The 11,032-nt window shown below is 41.0% G+C and overlaps 1 protein-coding gene and 1 long non-coding RNA gene across 4 annotated transcripts in view; one reads left to right on the top strand and one right to left on the bottom strand.

The window, feature by feature from the left end:
• The window catches only part of LOC309606392, a 182,681-nt gene that overhangs the window by 21,275 nt on the left and 150,374 nt on the right, over positions 1–11,032 (bottom strand). The window lies entirely within an intron of this gene.
• RAB30 (RAB30, member RAS oncogene family) overlaps positions 97–11,032 on the top strand; it is an 85,736-nt gene continuing 74,800 nt past the window's right edge. Inside the window, exon 1 of one of the 3 annotated variants that reach the window (XM_082343413.1) lies at positions 97–317. The gene's annotated coding sequence lies outside the window, so the exon portion shown is untranslated. The remainder of the gene's footprint in view (positions 318–11,032) is intronic. The other 2 variants (XM_082343412.1, XM_082343414.1) reach the window with 2 other exon arrangements.

Genomic DNA, 11,032 nt, shown 5'->3' with positions numbered 1-11,032 from the left:
CGCCAGGCCTTGAGGAGACTACAATTCCTAGAATGCACCGCACCTGAGCATGGCTATTGGGGCCTTTTGGACAGAGGGATGATGTCATTGCAAAAACCCCACTGCATTCATTGTGCTAAGGTCTATCCACCCCCCTGCTGCTGCTAGGCTTGCGATTGCCGCTCGCTCCAGCTGAGCTAAGAGTAGCAGCAGCACCAGGGCAGGGACTGACTCCAGCCCTTGGACTTAGGACATCGCAACACCTTCCCTTGCGTGCGTGACTCATTCGCACATCCTTTCTGTTTATGCCTGGGGTGGGGAGAAAAATCCCAAACCAGGTGAGTTGAAGTGATTTATTCAAATGGTTCTTACCAAGTTATTCCTTCCGCTTAGTTCTCAAGGCTTTCTTTTGGGAAGGTGGGGGCGGGAGGACTGGGGAGGTGCTCGCAAACGCTGCTAAGCGAAAAGCTCTGTGCAATTTGGGTCACTGCAAAGAACAACTCCAGCAACCTTCCCCCGCCGGAGGACCGGTGCCTGCCAGTTCCCTAGTCGCAACTCCCCTCAACCTTTTTGGAGGCTGGGAGAGGGGGCTGGGCTGGGGAGGACGTTGGGAAGTGCTCTTGGAAAATCCGAGGAAGGCAGAGGTTGGGGGACTGCAGTCCTGTCACACACGGCCCGAGTGCTGAGATTTGAGTGGGAAGGGGTGATGCGTGGGGAGAAATGGAGACAGTGATTTAATGTGGTCGCACTACTTTGGAACATTTCATGTCACTTGGGCGAGCACACACTATTCATTTTTAAGATGAGCGTGCTTCTGGGTAGGTTAAGTTTTGTGGGGCTTTATTTTATGTGTGTGTGTGTCTACGTCGTTTGTCTCGCCTTTTCTGCTGATTTGAGGTGACAGTGTCCTTTAATGGTGCACTCCGTGCCTGTCAGAAACATTTCACGTGTCTGGGGAAGGTTCTCTTGGGCTTCTACATGCAGCATTTTTGTTAAGTGTTTTTCTTCTCCCAACTGCAGGATTTCAGGATTGTTTGGAAGTGGAGCCGACAGATTTGTGCTTGTGTGAGTGTTTTAAATTACATTGCAATAGGCTCCTTGCCACTGACAATGGTACCATAATGAGCTGACGTTTCCTGAGGCACAGTCACCAGGCACAAATAACGGTTTGGAGAAGGGATCATTAGGGACACTCCGGTTCATTTTAAAGCATTAGGGAAAGGAAAAGTTAGAAGCGCCATTAACCTTCATTTGCCATTACTGAAAGGTACGCATGGAAGAGTGATCCTGGAGGTGGAAACCGAGGAGGATAGTAGAGTTTTTTTTGCTTTTTGGTTTTGGTTTTTAAACAAACTGACACGTTTAACAAGACAGAGAGCATTTTGACCCGTATGATATTGGCTCTCTTCTTGTAAGAGTTAGTAGGATGATTAGTACAATAAATATGTTATTTTGAAATAAACAGCTGGCTGACTCCAGAACAGATGGGGCCAGTCTTAGCTGAAAGATCTACAACCTTGGAAATGAATGGACCTGGGGTCAACCACACCCCCTCTTGGAATGTCAAAAGGAGAAATGCCAGAGTGTTTTATGCTTAACTTCAAAATGCTAAACCTTTCATAGCCAAGGCAGGCATTGGGGGAAAGTCATTACTGGTTGTCTTCTGTTGCTGAACCAATTTTGTTCATTTTTAATTCAGACCCTTAGGTCTCCAAAGTTGCAGCTGGGCAATGCTTCGTTAAATGCTGCTTGTTACTGAATGCAAAGGACAGTCCATTGTATGGGCTTTGTGGTAGAGTGATTTATTGGGATGCAATGAGCAGCTTTGGGATTTGGGAAAAGATGGACTGCCTGGCTTTGCTTCTCTCTCTGTTTTTCTGTTGCTTACTGTCTGCTTTGCTGAGCACCCCTCCCGCTGTACCTTCCTTTCCCCACCCCTCTGTGTCTCTTGAAGTTCTTACAGTTTCTTTCCCTGCCTCTCCATTTGCAATTCTCATTTTTCCTCTGTGTTTCAAAATCTCCCCCTTATCACCAGTAGATGACAACTCTTTCTCTAAGTCACTTTCCAGTCTCTGAATACCCTCTCATCCCTTCCCTACTTCACCCAGAAACTCCAGGGTGAATGAGACTGTGCTAATAGTTATTCTACAGAGTCCTCATTGAAGAGGCTTTGCCTTTTCTTTTTCTTGCAGTTGGTGCTTGGCAGGATGAACAGCAACGAACCTGACCCCTTGGCCTGGTTTGTGGCTTCTGTGACAGACATAGTTTGGCCTCAGCAGCACGTGGACAGTGAACTGTTGCAGTTGAGCTCATGCCACTTTTCCTTTCCTTGGTACCTGTATTAAGAGCTGCCGATGCATTAGCGAGGTTTTTAAATGCTCTATGCAAAATGTTCTCATAATTCCCAAAGAATAAGTAGACTTTGAATGGCTTCTGCCTCATTTAATACTTTTTTTTTTCCTTTCCCTGCTTTAGTATGTGGTGGGAAGACTGTCTTTTCCCCTCCCTTCCCTGTTGATTGCTGAGGAGCAGGCCCAGGTGGCCAAACTAGCCATTTGGGTTTTTTTTTTTTTTTTCTTAAGGTGCTTGGAGCAGCAACAGCTTTTCCTCCTGTTATTTCTTCTCCTTTGTGGATGAAAGAAGTTTGTTATTTTATAAACTTCCTATTAAGGAGAAGGATGTGGTAGTGGTTATGTTTGTGTAAGACAGTGCTTCTCTAGGCATGAAAAGTCTAACTGCTGCCCATCTGGAGGCAACTAGTGTGACAGGCAGATTCAGAAGCTGTCATCGTGGACCTCTCACTCACCATCTTTTCATCCCTTCTTCTAAGCTGTGCCCTCTCCTACCCAGGCTTTTTAGTGTTTTAGGGAGGAGAAATGAGCAGAATGGAAGGTTAGTTTTGGCCCTATCACTGCTATCTCTGTGACCTTGAAAAACTATGCATTTCTTTCTCCCTTAAATTTATTTTATTTTATTTAAACATTTATTTATTTATTTATTTTTGGCTGCATTGGGTCTTCGTTGCTGCACGTGGACTTTCTCTAGTTGCGGTGAGCGGGGGCTACTCTTCGTGGCGGTGCATGTGTTCTCATTGCAGTGGCTTCTCTTGTGGCGCACGGGCTCTAGGCACGCAGGCTTCAGTAGTTGTGGCACGCAGGCTTCAGTAGTTGTGGCATGCAGGCTCTAGAGTGCAGGTTCAGTAGTTGTGGTGCATGGGCTTAGTTACTATGCGGTATGTGGGATCTTCCCGGACTAGGGCTTGAACCTGTGTCCCCTGCATTGGCAGGCGGATTCTCAACCACTGCGCCACCAGGGAAGTCCTCTCCCTTAGTTTAAATCCTTTGCAAAGGGATAAGAATCCTTTCCCCTTGTTTTACTTGGCCTGATGTTATGGCCTCAGCCTGTCCTTCTGTCAGCAGATATGGTGAGCAGCTACTATATTCTAAGGACTGGATACCTCAGTGAAAAGAGACGCTTCCACTGCCGTCATGGAGCTTATGTTCTAATAAGGGAGATAATCATTGGAGAAGTAATTGCAGGTGTGATGAATGCTCCTGCCAAAGTGGGATGTACTGCAAGGTGGGATAGAAATGCCTAATGTGGTGTGCTTCCCTTGTCTGGGAGAATCAGGGAAGGCTTCCTGTAGGAAGTGACATTTCAAGAGACTTGGACAGTGAGTGTAAGTAATTTAGGACGGCAGTGGGAGGTGCTGAGAATGGGGACAAAGGGCAACTGCATGTTCAAAGTACAAAGGAAAGCGATAAATATGAGGATTTAAAAGGTTAGTATATGGGGGCAGAGCAAGGGAGAGAGACCAGAATGAAGACGAATGAGGCTGGAGAGGTGGACAGAGTCTAGATAGTGGGCAGTTTTCTGAGCCACAGGTGAATTTGGTCTTTATCTTAAGTGAACGGCTTTAATTAGCTAGGAGAATTACATATGCAGGTAGAATGATGTTAAAACCATCATGGTGGCCGTTAAGTGGGAAAGAGACTGGAGAGAATTAGCCAAAGTGAATGTGAGATGAGGTAGCACGTCATTTTTGTAGTCTACGTGTGGGATGGTGGTGGCTTGGATCTAGGGTGGTGGCAGGGGCTAGGAGAGAAGGGAAGAGATTGGAGAGACACTCGGTTTGAAGATTATAAGTGATAAGACTGATTGGATGTGGGTATAGGGAAAAGAGGGAGTCGAGATGACTTGAGTTTTTCCTTGAGACACTGGAGATGCCGCTTACAAGAGAAAGGTAACATTAGCTGGGGACCAGATTTTTGTTTGTTTTTTCAAGGAGGAGGGACTTTTGGTCATATTGAGTTTGAGGTTCCAGGAAGACATCTAAGATCTTTCACTCACCCTGTGTGTAGGATGCAGCATGGTGGAATGGAAGAGAGCTCTGGTGAGGCTTTCTAAGACTGAGCACTACTTATTTATTAGCTGTATGATTTTGGACACGTCGTATTTTTTTGGTGAGCTTTAGTTTCCTCACCATAAGATATATTTATTCCACTAATTTATACTGATCACCAGGTATACGTGCACTGTGCTAGGAATACAGCATTGAATAAGATAGTATTTGCTTTGGAAAAATTGCTCAGGTGAGGGAGCCGAACATAAACGTATAATCACACACAGAGAGGTTTGTAGGCAGTGCTAGGAGAGCACAGCCCCAAGGGGGACTTTCATGCTTCCTTGGTGGGGGAGGAACAGTGTTCACAAAGTTGTTGGTGACCTTTGACCTGAGACACGGAGGCAAGAAAAAACTCACCAGTCTGGGTTCCCAGGCACCTAATAGAGTGCCTTGCACGAATTGGGGACTCTCTGAATGTTTGTAGAATGAATAAACTAATCTAAGTCATAAGGGCCCATTCAAAAGCAGGAAATATCAACATATCGGAAGATGGCAATGAGTAATGCAAATATAAAATGGTTTTAACAAATGCATTAAAATGAGGACACCCAAGCTTTTGAAATGTTTTTTGGATGACTTAAAGGGAAATTTCAGAAATATTTCAGATCTGGTTTCTTTTTGGGCCGAACTTCATTTATTCCAGTTAGTTTCTCAAAAATAATTTTGATTGTATAGAATTCCCTAGATCAATGGGTTTCATACTTTTGAATTTTATAGATAAGTAAAAATACAAAAAATAAGATAAAATTGGGTGAGTTGTTGCCAATAGTTATTTTTCTGTAGTAAAGATATTTAAAAAATATGTCCTCCTTCGCTCTATCTCATGAAATAAAGGACATTTTATATCAAAAGTTGTAGAAAGAGCATAATTTTAAAATTAAAAATATATTTAGCTTTGTGAAAAATTCTCTACTTTATATTTTTTATTTTGTTGCAGAATAGTAAAAACAAGACAAACAAATACCAGAATGTTAAAATAATTTATGGAACCGTTGCCCTATTTTCTTGGCTATTGTGGAAAGGTGGCCCGTCTCCAAATATTTCCAAGTGTGGAAGAATTTTGTGTGGACCACGGATAATTTATTTTCAGTTTATTCTTCACAGGAATTCAACCCTTGAAAGCTAGGTAGGACTCCTCAAGATTAGTTTAAGGTAGGGCTTCTTAACTTGTCCCTGGAAGATCCTCAGGGAGACCATGAACCCCAGAGATCATTTGTTTGTGTGTGTGTGTGTGTGTGTATGTGTGTGAGTGTGAGTGAGTTCACATGTGCATGTGTGCATTTTTCTATCACTACATGTGTGTCCTTGGGCAAGTGACTTAACCTCTTTGAACCTCTTTCTTTGCGTGATTGTCGTGAGGTTTAAATGAGATAATACATTTTGAAATGTCTGGCACTGTGCCTGGAATAGCTGGTGATCATTGAAGCTGTTTTTGACGTTATTTATTATTGTACATATTTTATTTATTGGCTGATGCTTTCTTGGTACCCACAGTGACACAATGAAGAAAAAGATAACTCAGTGTAACTAGACAACTTGATGCAATGGGAAGTACACAACATCGCCAAGGTAGAATTCTTGCCAGAAATGTTTAACCTAAATCTAATCATGAGGAAATAATCAGGCAAGTCCAGATTGTGGGACATACTGCAAAACAGCTGGCCTGCGATCTTCGAAAATGTCAATGTCATGAAAGAGAAACAAAACAAAAGAAAACAAAATGAATGGGGGACTAATCTAGATTAAAAGAGACTAAAGTGCTGTGACAACCAAATGCCACATGCAACCCTTGATCGGATCCTGGACTTAAAAAAAAAAAGCTATAAAGGACATTGTGGGGACAGTTGGGGAAATTTGAATGGGAGCTGCATAGGAGATGACAGTGTAACAATGTTAGTTTTCTTGGATGTGATAATGATTCTGTCTGCTTAGCCTGCCACATTGTGGATATTGGTGTCCAGGTCAGTTGCCCGTTCCTGAATGTCATGTTTAGGAATGTCACAGCAAAGCTAGAAGACATCAAGGCCTGCTTCAGAAGATAGTGATTTTCTTGATCACTGCACATATTTAATTAGCCTATGGGCTGGAATACCATTTGTTGGCAGATATTGTAGGTGATCTTTTCCGTCCTTTCTAACCATGATTCTGTCATTCCCTAAGAGTGCGAACTTCTACAGCCAGCACTCTTTATTTCTAGAGGTAGTAATGCAGGTAGAATGCTAGCTGCTTCCAAAGTGAAGAACAAAGATAAGCGGGGCTATAACTCAGGAGTAGAGCGTTTGACTGCAAAGAGGAAAGGCCATGAAAGAGCACATAAATATATATCTTAAATTAGTTTTTTGATTCTAGACATAACGTAAGATTAAGCAAAATTCATTACAGAAATATACAACGAACTACTGTACAAAGGGAAAAGTCCCTTGATTCCACCCCCCATAGTCAACTGTTGCGATTTTGATGTGGATGGCTGTCATTTTGTCCCACACATATGCTAATGATATTATTATAATACGTATTCTGCTTGCTCTTTTACTTAATATATTTCAGGCATTTGCCCCATGTATTTGCATGTTCCTCAAACTTGCCCTTTTCAGTGGCTGTTGGACACTGCTGCAGTGAGCATTTGAGCATGCATCCTTTTGTAATGAACTTGTGGGAATATTTCTGTAGGATTCATTTCTGGGGTAGAAATGCTGGGTCAAAGGGCACGGACAGTTTCCCTTTAATTGCCCCCTGATTTAAATTCAGTGGGTAGGACTCTGAGATCCCAATGCAGGGGGCCCAGGTTCGATCCCTGGTCGGGGAACTAGATCCCGCATGCTGTCACGAAGACTGGTGCAGCCAAAATAAATAAAATAAGTATTAAAAAAAATTCTTATCGCAGTCTTTGACACTGCCGTTTGTCAAGTCCATTAGCCACTTGGGCTACCCTCTCTTACTAAGGGAAGGAAGTTGTGATGGGTGGACAGAAAGTGGGGAAAAATGGAATTGAGAGTTCCTGCTGGTTTTTGTGATGGCTGTAGTAAAGGTTGATATGTAAATAACATGGAAACCTCTGGAAGAGAGAAATAAAATATATTTCCCAGTCTGCAACACAGCAGGATGTTTAAAAAGTGATCTGAAATAGTAAAGCAGCCAAGAGTTTTCCCCCAGAAAATTCTGCAGAAAAATTTTATTTTTGAGTTAAGGTTAACGTCACTAAAATGCGGACACCATCAACCTTGAAGTGAAAATAACCTCTTCTGCTCACTTCCTCTCCATCTCTGTCACATAACCACACAAGAAAGGGGAATTTAAGCTCCACTGTTTTAATATCTGAAGCATGTGGTTAAAAGGCCTGATTTTTCATCTTTCTGAATATCCATAGAAGCAATCCCAAGGCAGATTTTTGGCATTTTTTTGTAGAAAAGGTCTGAGTTTAGGAGTGGCCATCAGTGACTCACTGTCCCAACAGAGACCCTGGGATCGCTGAGCTGTGAATTATTTCCATTCTTTTAGCCAGTTATTTTCGTTCTTCTGTGACTGGGTTGAGCAAACACAAATTTGAGTTGTGTGCTAGGTGGGTAATTTGTCTTTTCAAGCCTCAGTTTATTCATCTCCAAAATGGGGATTATTGTGAGGCTCAGATGAGATAATGTGTGTGATAGGGCTTTGGCAAATTTATGTGCACATAAATACGTGCTTTTGTTAAGGTGTTGCTGTCTCTGGCTGGGCCAGCTCATATTAATCTTTCCTCTAATTCCAGTGGCATCTGTTGCCCAAAAGACTTTCTTTAAGCATTCTGTCTCATAATGTCTTATTATTACATCTTCATCCAATATTTGTGAGCATAAGCTAAATGCAAATTCTTCTGCTGGGTGTTCTGATAGGGAAACAAAGGTGGAACCATCCAGGAGCTTTCCTTCTCTGCTTTTATTCTAGGAGACTAATATCTTTTAATGAGAGTCTTCAATATTATATGCTTTACAAAGTTATACTATGTATGCTGTCTTATTCTCTCAACCTGGGTGGTAGATTTTAGCTCCACTTTTCCATGTAAATGAGGAAACAATTCTTAGTGACGTTAAGTAACTGGTTCTGTTTTGTTTTTTAAAGTTACCTAACTTAAAAAAATTTGCAGTCGTAGGCCCCAGGTAGATTTTCTGGAACCAAAACCTTACTTCATCTCCAGCTGCTTCCTGTTTTTGCCTTGCCATCTGATCAAAAGTGTAAGCATTCTGAAGGCAGGACTGGCTGGCTGGTGGTGTTTACTTTGATTTGGTTTATTTTACCCATGGGCACGGGGGAGGAGCTTTTTGTAGATCTATTGAGTTAGTTGAAGCCATCATGGGAACAATCATAGCACCTACTGGGTGTCAGGTGGTTTACATGTTTGGTTTGATTTTTTTTCCCCAACTTATTTTGAAAATTTTCAAACATATAGAAAAATTGCAAAAGTATTACAGTGAACACTCTTACACCCTTCATCTAGATTTGTTTGCTTTACCATTCTGCGCATGCACGTGCACACACACACACACACACACACGCACACATACACACACACTTTTTTTTTTCTAAACCATTTGAAAGTGAGTTGCAGACACCACAACACTTTACCTCTAAGCACGGGAGCATGTATGTCTAAAGAACAAGGACATTCTCCCCTGTAACCACAATATCATTATATTGAAACAATAATATTTTTCAGATTTCCCCAGTTGTTCCAATGTTGTTTATAACCTTTTGGGGGGAGGGGGACCCAGGATCTAGTAAGGATTACTTACACAATGTAGTCGTGTCTCTTTAGTTTCTTTTAATGTAGCAAAGTCTCCCTGCCTTTTTTGTCTTTCATAATATTGACATTTTGATCTAAGCTGCTTTGTAGACTGTAGATTGGATTTGTCTGATTGTTTTCTCATTCTTAGACTCAGATTAAACATTCATGGTAAGAATTCCCTGGAGGCGATGCTGCATCCCTCCCCTTACATCACATTAGGTGACACATTCTGTCAGTTTGTCATGTCAGTGGTGATGTGAGGCTTGTATTTTGGATGAGGTGACATTGCCTGATATCTGCATTGTAAAGGAACCCTTTTCTCTTTGTAATTAATGAAATTGTCTGTGGGGTGATACTTTGAGATTGTTTGGATATCCTGTTCCTCAAAAACTTTCATTCTGTGGTTTAAACATCTATTGATAATCCTGGCCTAGGTTAATTAACATCTATTAAAGGATGATTTTCTAATTCGCTCTTCCGTTCTGTATCTGTTTCCTGACATTTTTCTTTTTTCTTTTTTTTTTTTCACACACACACACTGTATTTTATTTTTACAAGAGATAAATAAACTGACACCAAGCATTGTAAATGGATGACCACAACAAAAACAACAATGATTGCAATTACCAAACACGAAACACACTCATGCTATGTCATAATATGGACACTCAGCCCAGTAATCCTCCACTGTAACAGCTCCTTTACTTTGCAGTGAAAATTGATTTGTATATTTTTTGCCTCTGAGTCCTTGTGGGATTTTTTTTTTTCTATTCAAACAGAAAGTCACAAAAATTATAATCATCTTCATCAGTTCACTCAGTCCCATGTAATTAATTTTTTTTTCATCTTGATCTTTTGTTAGAACTTTTATGAATTCATCAGTTTTCCATTAGAGTTCTGAAAATGCTTATTCATTCAGTTCAGCAGTATAGTCAGTTACCAGAAACCTGTACTTGTCAGAGTCTGACATTTTTCTTTTTTTTTTTAAATAAAATAAATAAAATTTATTTTATTAAAAAAAATTTAGGCAGTGAATTTTTTCTGTATTTGTTTCCTGGCATTTTTCTGATAGATTAGCTTTCAGCTCCCCTCCTCTTTTTTTTTTTATTTTTATTTTATTTTTTAGTATTACTTGGATTCCTGGATTCTTTTCCCCCCAATGTGTTATAATCCATTACCAACCTTCTGCCTCCCCTCCCCCAATATTTATGCTTTTTGATACAAAAATTGTCCCAAGTTTGGCCAGTGGGAGCCAGTCTTATCTTATTGAGCCCTAAAAGCAAACTGATAAAGTAGGTGGAATTTTGCCCACTTCTATGAAGTGAGGAAATTAAGGCTTGGAAAATACAAGTTTCCTAGAGGCATGTAGTTAGTAGCTAGTTAGCAGAGGAGGTTAGATGCAGACCGTGTTCCAACTAACTCTGAAGTGGTTCCTGCTATTGGTGCTGTCTCCTGACAGTCCAGGAGCAGAATGTTACCTGATAAAACCAAGTTGAAAAGAAAGCACAAGCATTGTATCATTGTTGCTAATAGCAAATGATTGGAAACAACCTTAAGTGTGCATCAGTGGGAAACCGGTTAATTAAATCGGTATGTTCACAAAAGGGAAAGCTATTAAACTACAAACAAGAATGAGGGTTTCTCTAAGTACTGATATGCAAGGATCTCCAAGGATCTTTTAAGTGAAAGAAGGATGATCCAAAAAAAAGAAGAAAAGAAGAACGCTGGTGTAGAAGAGTGCATACTTTGTGAAAGAAGTGGGGATAAGAAAATATATTTGAATTTGGAAGGATATAAGATAACAGAATGGTTACAGGTACAGGGCAGTAGGAGTGAGTGGGGTGTGTGTGTACATAATGAGCTTTCTTAAGATTTACTATTTTATATAA

Source organism: Balaenoptera borealis, assembly GCF_965194805.1.
Source record: "Balaenoptera borealis genome assembly, chromosome: 11".
In the NCBI taxonomy this organism is placed as follows: Eukaryota; Metazoa; Chordata; class Mammalia; order Artiodactyla; family Balaenopteridae; genus Balaenoptera; species Balaenoptera borealis.
Note: the sequence above shows the minus strand (reverse complement) of the source record. Positions and strands in the feature narration are given on the sequence as shown.